The following is a 14,438-nucleotide window of genomic DNA, read 5'->3' as shown; positions in this document are numbered from 1 at the left end:
AGTGATAATAATTTGAGCTTATAAATCTTCACTAATGTCACTGAAGATTATTGCCTTTGCCTTACATTTCAGAAAGGCAGGTGTGAAAGATAATTTTGATGTCAGCAAGAAGTAAGAAGAAAGGAAAATACCATACAATTGCTCTGTATACCACAATCCTTGTGATAGTCACAGGGCTGTTTATTAAATATTTGTGTTTCTCCTCAGTATATGGTATTATTGTATTTCCTTGCTCACTGTGGTTAGGTATGGCCATGTGACTTGCTTTTGTCCAGTGATAGGTGTCACTTCTGGGAGGAAACTTTAAGCTCCAATGTAGGATTCCTATTGCTATCTCCTTCTGCCTGCCATGGGGCCAAACAGTGTTCCAGATAGTGGCTTCTCTGACAGCCAAAATTATGAACTGAGTATAATATGATGGATATATGCCATCAACAAGCAATAAATCTCAGGTTTTTTTAAGACTCTGAAATTTGGTCTTATTTGCTACCATAGCATAACAGAGCCCAGAAGGACTTACAGTATACTAGCCTGTATCACTAATATTTTATTTCTACAGAGTGACACTTTGTTATCCTCAAAACCTTGATTTTTCACTATTCTGTTTTTAAAGAGCAAAAACATACTGAGGAGCATGTACATTTTCTGTATTGATATATCTGGGATATGGAAGGCTCAAAAAAATTTTCAGAATATTAAATATGCATACTTAAGTGATTAGCTTCTATAATCTGTCATAAGTCAAAGATTCAAAAAAGAATTATGAATAGTGTGATTATACAGTATAACAGATATACTTTCAATGAAACATACAAGGACATTTCTAAAAGTGTGCTTCTAGGAACATGTCTTTATAACTCTTCAGAGGAATTTGGAAATGTTGCCACCCTGATAAAGCAAATCCCTAAATTATAAGGCTGGAAGGTTACCCCTGATATTCCCATACTATTGGCCTAATGAGTTCTTCCTATTTTTTTAGTTTCTTAAATTATCTAGAGCTTTTTAAATTGAAGTTATGCCTTTTTATAAAAGCCACAGAAGAGGAACAAGAAAGCAGAAACTCTGAAAATAAAAGTAATTTACCTTTGGATATAATTAAAAGACATAAATATCTCAGAGAATGCTTTTCTGTTTCAGCCATGACTGCTCTATGGAGTGGAGAAAAAAACAGAGATCACATTAAAACAAAATTAATCAGCTGAAACATACTACATATGCCTCAGTGATTAACAAGAATATTTTATTTCTATCAGTTATGCAAATGAGAACAAGGTATTTTAAGGTTTTCCCAGTTTGCATATTAATTCAGAATATATAAAATGATTTGAATAAAAATGACCTAGAGGCATATCTCAAAAAGTCTGTATACAAGCACAGCATTATAAATTCATTTGCCCTTTCGTGGTGTATTAACCCATCCTTTTCAGATGGAAGTTTACATATTAAACTAATTTTCAGTTAAATAAAGAAGCCTCTTGTTGAAAGAGAAATATGTAATCTATGACTTTGCTAATCTTTTTGGATTTTAGCCTACAGTTCACATTAGATGTTCTCAAACTTCAGCAATCATCACATTTACCTTGGGCATTTATTTGAAAACACAGATGCCTCTGTGACTCCAGAAAGTTTGATTTGGTGGTCTAAGGTCAAATTTCCCAGGTTATTTCTTTTTTTATTTATTTTTTATTTTTTTTTACTTACGATAGTCAGAGAGAGAGCGAGAGAGAGAGAGAGAGGCAGAGACACAGGCAGAGGGAGAAGCAGGCTCCATGCACCGGGAGCCCGACGTGGGATTCGATCCCAGGTCTCCAGGATCGCGCCCTGGGCCAAAGGCAGGCGCCAAACCGCTGCGCCACCCAGGGATCCCTCCCAGGTTATTTCTGATGCAACAGATCTAGTCCCTATCTATTGAGAAACACTGTCCAAGACAGGGCCCTTGGTATCTTATTGGAGATTGATTTTCTGAGTTTTCATCATGTATTTATAGATACCATGCTTTTCATAAACATCCTTTTCTCTATCAAAGGAGAAAAGAATATTTTGTTCTATTGATTTATTTTCCTTGATGAAGAGTCAACTATTCATTTTTTATTAAGTGAGTAAGCCATTCATTATTCACATCATCACTTATTATTTGAGATTTACTGCAAGCAAATAACTCTCTAGAAGTGTCTAATTTGCAAAAATTAGAATGCAATAACTTAGTGTGTTTAAGAATGTGTTAATTGTCTCTGACTTCCTTGAAGTCAGACACCTCTGACTTCATCCACTGTTTCTTATTGAGAATATTCTTCAAATTTTACATTGATCAGACCATTTTATTATTATTTTATAAAAACTTTTCTGCCACTGACCATGTTTTTGTTCAAGTGTACTTTATTTGACTTGTGTGAATTCTGCAGGCTCTCATTTTCCTGGAGGTCTCCACAATATTTTCTGAACATAATAAAAACAGTGTTCAGTTTTACAGATTATAAAAATAAATGGACCCCACTAATTGTCATTTGGTCAGCTTACTTTGCATTTCTGTTTATTTCTTCTTTAAGGACATATGAGATACATAGTAAAATAATTGGAAAATATTTAGCAAAAAGTGACAAATGAATGATAATCCCTAAATCCTACCATTAAGATTTAACCACTGTTAAGTGTTTAGTTTATATACTTTTAAAATTGTCAGGAGTACATATAATTAAAAAACAAAGATCCATGTTTCGTGATTTTTTTTATCCTGTCTACCTGTGTTCTTTTTCAATTCTTACCACTTTTTCCTGTCTCATGCTCCCTATTTTGTTGTTGTTTCCAGGTTTACAGAGATATAATTGGCAATAACACAGTGTAAATTTAAAATATGCAATAATTTGATATATGTATATATTACAAGTGTTTACCACAGTAAGGTTAGTTAGCAAATCATATTAGTACCTTTTTTTTTCTTTTTTGGTGTTGTCATGGTGAGAATATTTAAGACCTATTCCCATAGCAGCTTTCAAATATACAATACAGTATTGTTAGCAATAGTCACCATGCTGTACATTAGATCCCTACAACTCATTCACCTTATAACTAAGTGTTTTTATCCTTTGACCAATATCTTCCCACTTTCCTAACCTTCCAGCTCCTGAAAAAAACCATCTGCTTTCTGTTTCTAGCAGTTTGACATTTTTAGATTCCACATATAAGTGAGCATACATAGTACTTGTATTTCTCTGACTTATTTTATTGAGCATAATACTCTCAAGACCCATCTATGTTGCACAAATGGCAGAATTTCCTCCTTTTATGGCTGAATAATATTCCATTACAGATTATATATATATCACATTTTCTTTATCCATTCATCTGTTGATGGACAGATAGGTTGTTCCCATGCCTTGGCAGTGGTGGATAATGCTGCAATTAACATGGGATCCAGATATCACTTTGAGATAGTCCTTTCATTCCTTTGGATAGATGCCCAGGAATGGGATTCCTGGATCATGTGGTAGTTCTATTTTTAATTTTTTGAGGATCTTCCATACAGTTTCCATACTGGACGTACCAGTTTATATTCCTCATGCACTGATAGTGCACCAGGGGTCCCTTTTCTCTATTTCCTCACTAGTTTCCTATTTTTAGAGTCAAAGCAGCAAATGTTTCAGTTAGGTGCATTCATATTTTTTCTTTTCTAAAACATATACTCACCTTGCAAAGGAAATAAAAAGATTGTGTTCAGGAGAGCCAGGGTCCTCCACTGAATAATTAGGCCCATCTACATTTCTTGAGTGCTATCAGTGATATGCGCATTCTTCTGTTATTTACATATATTCTAATTATAATTCCTGGTTTTTCATTAGTTAAGAACATAATCTCATGGTTAGAAAGGCATATAAATCTTGAGGTAGAACGGGGCTCCCTGCATGGAGCTTGCTTCTCCCTCTGCCTGTGTCTCTGCCTCTCTCTGTGTGTGTGTTTCTCATGAATAAATAAATAAAATCTTTTGCACACCTGGGTGGCTCAGTGCTTTAGCACCTGCCTTTAGCCCAGGATGTGTTCCTAGCATCCTGGAATCGAGTCCCACATTGGGTTCCCTGCATGGAGCCCGCTTCTCCCTCTGCCTATGTCTCTCATGAAAAAATAAGTAAAATCTAAAAAAAAAAAAAAAAAAAAAAAAAAAAAAAAATCTTGTGGTAAAAATTTGCTTTCTTTGATAGAACTTCATTATATACTTCAATACACTTGACATACTTGATATGTTAGCCTAAACAATGTAGTTGTGGTTTTGTTTTTTTTTTTTTTCACAAATTGAGGATTTCTAAAGATGAGACCCCCACATGGATGTACTGATAAGCTTTAAAGTAAGGACTGCCAGGATGCCTGGGTGGCTCAGTTGGTTAAGCATCTGTCTTTGGCTCAGGTCATGATCCCAGGGTCTTGGGATCGAGCCCCATGGTGGGCTCCTTCCTCAGCAAGAAGTCTGTTTCTCCTTCTTCCTCTGCTCTTGCCCTGTCACTCAGCACTCTCTCTCTCTTTCTCTCTCTCTCAAATAAATAGATAAAATCTTTATAAAATAAAAGAAGGACTACCCCACTGATAATTTTATATGGACCATGGTATGTGCACAAGCAGAAGAGGAAAAACTAATGTTAATAGGTCAAATTGACAATGGGCGAAATATGAACAAGAAGATATGTTCATATACCAATTACCTTGTTTCTCTTTTTACCAAGTGCTCACCATTGTCCTTATTACTGAATGGTATTGCTGTGTAAGTGCATGAGAATAACAATATAATAATTAAACAACATTTCTCTAGTGCTTACCATGTATCAAGCACTGTCCTGAGAGCTCTATAGGTCATACTGTTTAAAACTCCCAACAATCCTGTGATTACCTCATTTAAGTTGAATTAACTTGGCAAAGGACACAGAGCTGGTAAGTGATGGTGCCAGAAGCCAGAGTCCAGAGCCTGTGTTCTTAACAACTCCATTATAATGATGTTCTTAATAAAAGTGTTTAGTTTGTTTATTTATTTATTTATTGCTAGGAGGGGGAGGGGCAGAGGAAAGAGGAAGTGAGAAAATCTCTAGCAGACTCCAGGCTGAGCATGGAGCCCAATGGAGGGCTCTACCTCATGACCTGACCTGAGCTGAAATCAAGAGTTAGATGCTTAACCAACTGAGCCACCAGGTATCCCAAAAGCATATGTTCTTAAGAGCTGCTTCTTAACCTTTACTTTCAGAACCTATCATTAGTTCTTAATTCACTCAATTCTGAGCCCCTTATCAATAGGGATGAAAATTGTTCTATTCTGCAAAACAGCATATTACTTTTCATTTGATAACTGCCATGTTTCTCCCAATGTGCCCCACTGCCCAACCACACTGAGGATTGCAATAAAGCCGTGGACCTAGTTCATCCTCCACATCTGGTATAATCCGGCATCATTAGCTTTGCTCTATTGGAAAAGGAAAAACTAGGTAGACTTGTGAAGGAGACAAAACTATGTCACAATCTGTGGGGCGCTAGAAACTTTTAAAATAATTACAAATGGGCAGCCCAGGTGGCTCGTGGTTTAGCGCCACCTTCAGCCCAGGGCCTGATCCTGGAGACCCGGGATGGAGTCCCACGTTGGGCTTCCTGCATGGAGCCTGCTTCTCCCTCCGCCTGTGTCTCTGCCTCTCTCTGTGTGTGTCTCTCATGAATAAATAAATAAGATCTTTAAAAAAATAAAATAAAATAAAATAATTACACATTTTATTATTCCTATCGTTTCATCTCAATAAAGTGTGCAGTGCCCACATGTAATTATTTTTAAAAATTAATACATTTTATAGTGAATAGTATTTAGAGCTGTGGAAGAAACTTGAAATTACATATTTTGGAAGCAAATCTTTTTTTTTTTTTAAGATTTTATTTATTTGTTCATGAGAGACACAGAGAGAGAGAGAGACAGTCAGAGGCATTGGGAGAAGCAGGCTCCCTGTAGCGAGCCCGATGTGGGACTCAATCCTGGACCCCGGGATTATGCCCTGAGCCAAAGGCTGATGCCACCCAGGTGTCCCTTGGAAGAAAATCTCAAACAAAAATTCAAGTATGCAAGGGGGAAAAATGCACCATTTCTGTCTAGTGACAAAGTTACCTCTTGGTGGCAACATTTTTAAAGATGAAACTCTGTTGCTATAATTCCTTTCATGATCAACTTTTAACCAGTAGGGAAAAGAACATTATGGGTTGTGATTTACTACTTCATATTATTAAGGTTTTTGCATTAAAAAAAAAGAGACAGTTTATCTGATCTCAGATGTAATTAATTCTGCTTTGCACAAATGGTTATACAGTATTTGAGAAATATATAGAAATTTTAGTAGTATTCAATAAGACAGAGTAAAATATAAAACTATACAGAGAATGTATGATTTTGTGATTGGGAGACAGTTTTTCTTTATCCAAGGATCCTAGGGAATGTTACTTTTCATCTTACCTTGAATAACCTCATTACACTTATTGCTGCCAGCAGTTTATAGAATGAAACATGAATGGAAGAACTCCATATTTTGCAGCTACTCTGAAGAATCACAATAAATCTAGAATAACAGAACCTGAACCTGCTCCATATTCCATTTCGTTTTGCATGTGTCTCTCCAGGATGTCATCACATATGTCCAAGCATTTATATTATAGGATTTATATTGCTGAAGTCATACTGTAAAATTTCAAATATTGGACTCTTGACCACAGTAAGCTGGGTTGCAGAAGATGACAATGTTAATAGCACAAATTCTGAATAAGGTCCAAATTCCTAATGCTTATTAGCTATTTGTCCTTAGGCAACTATTTAATTAGCATCCACTCAGCTGGACATGCCTTGGCTTTTTCCTTTTTACTCATCACATCATTCAATCAATTACTAAATCTTGCCAGTTCTATTTCCTAAACTTCTCTTTACATCATTCAGTTGTCTCTATCCTTTTTGCCATTACTCCCTCCAAGGCACTGTTATCTTTCTCCTTCACCCCTGCAAAAGCTTCCTAAATGGTATTCCTTCATCTCTTTGTGCTGTTTTCTAGTCCATTCCCTAAATAGCAGTCAGAATAATCTTTTACAGAACAAATCTGATTATAGCTCACTCCTAATTAAAACAAGCGAACAAAATACAAATAAGCAAGTAAGCCTTTTGTCTTCACATTCCCTTTGGTCTAAAATCTAAAATTAACAGGTGGCCTGCAGGAAGCCCCTGAAAGCTCCAGTCTCCTTCCTTTGCTCCCTCTCACTCTGCATAACAATCACACAAGCTGCCCTTCATTTTCTGAAAAGCATAGACTTCTTCCCCATATCTGAACATGTGTAGATGCTCCTCTCTTTGCCTCAAATAATCTGCCTCCCCCTCCCCACACTCTCTTGATCCCTCCTCCCCCGACGCCCTTTCCTTGGTTGCTTAACTCCTATGTTTCCGGACTCAGAAACCTTCCCTGGCTCCCCCAGACTATATCACATTTGTCTGCTATATAATCTCATACCCCTTCTGGGTTTCTCTGTAGCACTTTTCATAATTGAAACCAACTGATTTGGTCTCTAATTACTTTTTTAGTATTTCTCTAGTGAGTTGATGGAAATTCCAGCTCCCTTCAAAACATGAATTCAATGAAACTGTGTAAACAAGAAACTGTATAAATAGGGCCAACTTTGTGCAAGAGACATAACAGATTGCTCATCAACAACCATTGAATACATGAATGGGACTCTGAATCTCAGGTTTCCTTCTGTGGAATGGGATGATAATAATAATAATGCTTTTGTTATAAGACTGTGATGACAATTGATGTGATATGCCTAAGGCACTGAGCATAGTACCTTTTACATAGAAGGCACTCTAAATTGATACCATTTTTTAAAATTATAATTTTAAATGTCAGGACACCCGGGTGGCTCAGTGGATGAGCATCTGCCTTTGGCTCAGGACATGATAGTGAGGTCCTGGGATTGAGTCCCACATTGGGCTCCCTGCACGGAGTCTGCTTCTCCCTTTGCCTCTGTCTCTGCCTCTGTCTCTGTATGTGTCTCTCATGAATAAATAAATAAAATCTTAAAAAAATAATTTTAAATTTCTGTAAATTCCTCTCATGGTAGAATTTACATTAACCTAGTAAATTAATTATTACCTTATTTTTTTAGGTAACACAAAAAGCTCAATAAAAGAGACCAAAATAATCACTTTGGAAGCAAGTTACTTATTTGCTATAAACCTAGCATATTAGAGCAAAATTATGTTTTCACTATTTTATTTATTTTTTTATTTTTTATTTTTTTTTATTTATGATAGTCACAGAGAGAGAGAGAGAGAGAGAGAGAGAGAGAGAGGCAGAGACACAGGCAGAGGGAGAAGCAGGCTCCATGCACCAGGAGCCCGACGTGGGATTCGATCCCGGGTCTCCAGGATCACGCCCTGGGCCAAAGGCAGGCGCCAAACCGCTGCGCCACCCAGGGATCCCTGTTTTCACTATTTTAAAAAAATAAATAAGGTCTCCTGTGCGAGGGTTGATTATAATATAAATGCATAGCTAACACTGGACCACTGTGTAAATTACCCAAAATTGTTCATTGGTTTATACCACAGAGCTTTAAGTTATTCAATTAATGTAGGAACTCACCTCTTTTTATTGTGATGAATCAGGCATATTGGAAAAAAAGAAAAAAAAAGATGTTGATTACATTAAGACAGTGAAATGTCTCTCATGACATCTTTGTGGATAAGATAGAGGATTATGGTCATATTGGAGGATTCAAAATATGCTGATTTCAACTGAGGCAAATTAGAAGAGAGTTCTCTTTTCCTGTCCTGTTCATTTTCATCAATGAATCGCTTAAAAACAGAAAAGTTAGGTTTTTCCAATGTGCATATTAGAGCTGAAAATGAGAGCATAAGGGAGACAGCTAGCTTATTTAGTAGCAGAGTTGGTCAAGATCCAAAAATATCTGGAAAGGTTAGAATAAAGGACAACATTAAAAATATCATTAAAATGCTATATGGGTTTGAAAATTGTACAAACACAAAATAGGGAAGCTTGCCTGGGTAAATACAGAAGGTAATATTTTTAAAAATCCCACAGCTTTTAATGGTCAATGATGTGACTGGTAGTAAAAGTTAGGCAACAACAGCCACAAAAATCATTTAAAAACTACTATAATGCAATTCTAGATTTTATTAATAGACACATGGACATGTAAAGAAATAGAAAGCATTTGCCTATGCAATTTCAAGTCTCACATTTTTATGTCTCTCCCCCTTCTCCCTCCTTTTTGAGCGAGGGAGGAGAAGGCAACCATTAAAAAATGTTTTGCAAACTTATCATATGTATAGACCTATGTGCTAAAGGAAATTTCAAGAGGAAAACACACACACACACACCACACACACACACACACACACACACACTCCTTGATTCCAAAGAACTTACAGTTTCAAAAAGGAGAGGCTCCAAATGCAGATACCATAATAGAAATGAGAACATGGAAAAATCAGAAAAGAAACTAAAGATAAAAGTGCTGTGGAAATTGAAAAGAATTCCCTCTGATCATAAAGAACAAATGACTTCCAGGTGGAGGTGGTATTTAAGTTGGGTCCTGAAAGATTGGTAGAATAGGACATGTGGAAATAGGACATCAGATAGAAGAAAGAGTGTCAGAGAAGAATGGCCACAATAATAATTAGGATGAGTTTGGGAAAAGTGAATTATCCAGTTTGACTGAAATGTAGGACAAATCAAGGAAAGTAGTAGCAAAGGAACAGAGAAAAGAAATACCACTAGGAGTATAGGGCCATAGGTGGTATGTCAAGATAGAACATATTTTGTGGACTATGGCAATCACATAACTATCTACCTATTATCTATCTATCTATCTATCTATCTATCTATCTATCTATCTAGTCAAAGCCTTGCTACTTATTGAAGAGCAATATATTTAACTGGGAGAAATCTCAGTTCTGATACTCATTGTAGAGAAGTAATCTTAGTTACACCATCCAAAGGGACCTAAAATTAACTTACAAAGCAGGCTGAACTATCCAATAGTTCCTGCCTCACTTAGAAAGCTGGCTGTAGTTGAATCTCTTTTTCTTACCCTCTGGTCCTAGTGTTGAAGGAGGGAGGGTGGGACTCTTCTTGGATCTTTAGACACATAGTGACCACCACTCCACATTACTCATGAATTACACTATCATCTGTACTCCCTTCCTGTTAGTCTATCTTGTAGATTAAAATTTTCTGTTTGCAGGATGGTCTAAAATTCACTTGAACTCTTTGTTATACTTTTTGGACATTGTTCCTTGGACTGTCAATCATTATCTCCTGAAATGGGATCTGTAAAGCATCCACAAGATTCATCCAGATGTTCCTTAAAATCAGATTGCTAAGTTAAAACCAAGACCTATTGATCATATTTTTGGCATGTGTCCTATGAATTTGCATTCTAACAAGCTTTTCAGGTAAATTTTAAGTTCACTTAAGTTTGAGTATTAATGGTTTATAAGAAGTTGCCTCTTTGATGAATCATACATAATTTAAAGAAAGCTAAAGAAAGTAGGTACTATTCAGATGGGTAAAAAATATTTTGAGTAGGTTTGGGGGAAGCCATTATTCTCATTCTTAAACATTTAGAATGGTATCGATAATTTGGAAGTCAGTTTGGATTAGAGCCTCTTTGTTCCTTTTTAATTCTGAGATTCAGAAAATGCCCAAATAAAAATAGTTTAAACATTGAAGCCTGACCATTCATATGCAAGTTGAATGTTTTTCTATCTAGTGTCCTTTTAAAATTAATCTAACTCCAGCATGTTATTTTCCCAGCTTTTTTTTTTTTTTTAGATATAACTGACATATAACCCTGTGTAAGTTTAAGATGTACGACATGGTAATTTGACACATGTATATATTGTGAAATGATTATCATGACAAGGTTAGTTGACACATCTAGCACCTGAAAGAAGTGATCTTTTTTAAAGTACGGTGAGAAAATTTAAGATCTACTCTTAGCAACTTTCAAGTATACAATACTGTATGGGTAATGATAGTCATCAAGCTGTATATCAGATGCCCAGGAAATATTCAACTTGTAACTGAAAGTTTGTCCCCTTTTACCAACATCTCATTTCACCCACCCCCAGCCTCTGGCAACTATTAATCTACTCTTTGTTTCTATGAAGCTGATTTTTTTTTAAATTTCACATATAAGTGAGATTATACAGTATTCATCACTCGCTCTCTCTCTCTCACTTGCTCTCTCTCTGACTTATTTCACTTAGCATATGCTTTGAAGATTCATCTATGATGTCACAGATGGTAGGATTTCATTCTTGTGTAGGGCTGAAGAATATTTCAGTATGTATGTGAATATAACACGTTTTCTTATCCATTCATCTGTTGATGGGTTTTTACATGTCTTAGCTATTGTAAATAGTGCTTCAGTGAACATGGAGGTATAAGATAGTGATTTCATTTCCTTCAGATATATATCCAGAAGTAGGATTGCTGGATCATATGGTAGTTCTATTTTCAACCTCTAGAAGAACCTCCACACTGTTTTTGCATAATGGCTGTACCAATTTATATTACTACCAACAGTAAATAAGTGTTACCTTTTTTCCACATTCTCGCCAGCACTTGTTATCTCTGGTCTTTTGATAGTAGCCTCTAACAGGTGCAGGATGAGATCTCTTTGTAGTTTTTTAATTTGTTACAATTAGTGATGTTGAATGCTTCTTCATGTACTCGCTGGCCATATCTGTCTTCTTCCAAAAATATTATTTTTATGTTACAATAATCCATATATCATGTGGATAGAGCATAGTGTTCTTGACTGGCAGTTGAATTGCCATTATGAGAAATATAACTTACACTTTCATGAACGTTTAAATGTGTATATCACCTCTTGGAAGATATCTGGATGCTTTTATTTGATACTTTTCTTCATTATAAAAAATGTAGTCAAGTCATATAAAAATGAATAATACTTTCACTTAAATGGCCCATTATCCTCATTGACTTTATCACTTAATTGAGGTGAATAGTTTGAATAGGCCTGAGTCCTCTCCTTTGTTTTGAAAAGAAAAAGTCTTATGAAATTTTCAGGTGTTGAATAGGGCATCTGTAGAGTAGTTTAAGAGACAACAACTGTGACTTCAATGTGAAAAGAGATGAAATTTTTGAATGCAAGTGTGGAATTTGTGTCAAATCACTCAACAAAAATATAGATCCATGTACCTAGCCAATAAGGATTTATCATTTATTATGAGTCTTGAATGTTCCTCTATGTTTCATAAGAACTCTATCCAAATAGGGAATGGAGTTTCAGTGATGAAACTGTTTCATCACTGTTTAACAGTACTGTTTCTTACTAAAATTTCTCTCAAAATTGTTTTCTCAAAAAGTAACAGCCAAGAAAATAATCATATTTCAGAGGGAAAAAATAGAAGAGAAATTATAACAGAATGCTTATCTGTCCTTTCCCAGTGTTATGGGGTAACACTGGGAAAATGATGTTTAAAAAGTGAGATAGAAGGTATATGCAAAAAAATTTGGTCAAAATTTTATTTCTTTCATCAAATTGATTGGTGAATTAAATAAGGCAACCAGAAAAATTCCCTCAAATCAATTAATATTCACAAAAAAAGCAGGGGTTTTGTTTTGTTTTACTAAAATCTTTTACATTGCTACAAATTAGGTACACAATGAGAAGCAATGTATGTTTTCAACCAGTTGCTCATTAAAATACATATGAGAACAAACCATTGGCTATGTAGACTCAGAATGGAAGAAAACAAAATAAAAATCTATGTACCTATGTTTGCACTTTAGTAGCATTTTACTATTCATCTGTAAGAATATTTACTGTTAAATCACATATTGTAAAGAGATTTCTGTTAGAGTGCAAATTCAGAGACATTCATGCCTTTTAAAATATAGATTTGGGGATTCCTGGGTGGCTCAGTACTTTAAGCATCTGATTCTCGACTTCAGCTCAGGTCATGATCTCAGGATCATGGGATTGAGCCCTGCATCAGGGCTCTGTGCTGGGTGTGGAGCCTGTTTAAGAATCTAACTCCCTCTCTCTGCCTCTCCCTCTGTAATCAAAAACAATTTTTTTAAACAAACAAATAAATATTTAAAATATAGGTTTATATTCCCCAAATGAATGAGAACATACAATGTTTGTCCTTCTCCGATTGACTTACTTCACTAATATAAATAATAGTAAAAGGGAATATAAGGGAAGGGAGAAGAAATGTGTGGGAAATATCAGAAAGGGAGACAGAACATAAAGACTCCTAATTCTGGGAAATGAACTAGGGGTGGTGGAAGGGGAGGAGGGCGGGGGTGGGGTGAATGGGTGACGGGCACTGAGGGGGGCACTTGACGGGATGAGCACTGGGTTTTATTCTGTATGTTGGTAAATTGAACACCAATAAAAAATAAATTTATTATAAAAAAATAAAAAATAAAATATAGGTTTAAATGTGGTTTATATAATTTGACCCTTTTCTATAAAATTCCAACAGATAATATCTAAAATGATGAAAACATTAATTACCAACATTACTTTATTTAACAAAACATAATTCTAGTATGTATTACCTTTAAAGTATTCTAAGTATTAAAAATATAGTGTAATGGTGAAATTTAGCAGATGAAAAACTTTAACTCCCAAAAGGACAATGTGGAGGAAAAAAATTAATTTTCATCATCATTTACATGTTTCACTTAATTATCAATTCATCTAATGTTCATACTTACTACTTCAAACAAGATCAAAACAAATAAGACATGGATAAATTACATTTTTCTTATCCTCATGGTGACATGTGACTTATAATATTTTATTTGTAAACTAAATCTATATTTAAAAAAATCATTCCATTCTACTAAGTAAAGAGTAAGAAATGATACATAGCACAGAGACCCTGACCTTAAGGAGCCTACAGTCTCTGAGGAAATAATAATAACCAAAATAATAGAGTTTTCATAAACTACAATTAGTAGAATACTTGAGTTTCGTGGGATATTCATTATCGTGTGAAAGATGCATTCCATAGAGAAATCTACGTGGGAATCTATATAATATATGGCCTATTCTTAAAAACTCACAGTGAATATGAGAATATAAAAGTTCTGACTACTCCTGGAATAAAAACATCTGTTTAATTTTACTTAACACACAACTCCTAAAATTTTTTAGAGCTGAGGATATTCCCGACTTCCTTTTCTCCCTGCAGTAACGCTTGTTAGTATCCTACAGAACTAAATTCCTTGGAACGTGATTTGGGGATTATCTCAATAGAAGTATAAATTAGGCAAAGTGCACACAAAAAGGAGGAGTTACATCTGGGGATCAAGGAAGCTTTCATAGACATGGAAATGATTGAGCTGGGTCTTTAATAATGAGCAGGAATTTGCTACATCTGA

The sequence above is a fragment of the Nyctereutes procyonoides genome, unplaced genomic scaffold, assembly GCF_905146905.1.
Source record: "Nyctereutes procyonoides isolate TBG_1078 unplaced genomic scaffold, NYPRO_anot_genome, whole genome shotgun sequence".
In the NCBI taxonomy this organism is placed as follows: domain Eukaryota; kingdom Metazoa; phylum Chordata; class Mammalia; order Carnivora; family Canidae; genus Nyctereutes; species Nyctereutes procyonoides.
The sequence above is the reverse complement of the archived record's forward strand: the minus strand, read 5'-3'. Positions refer to the sequence as shown.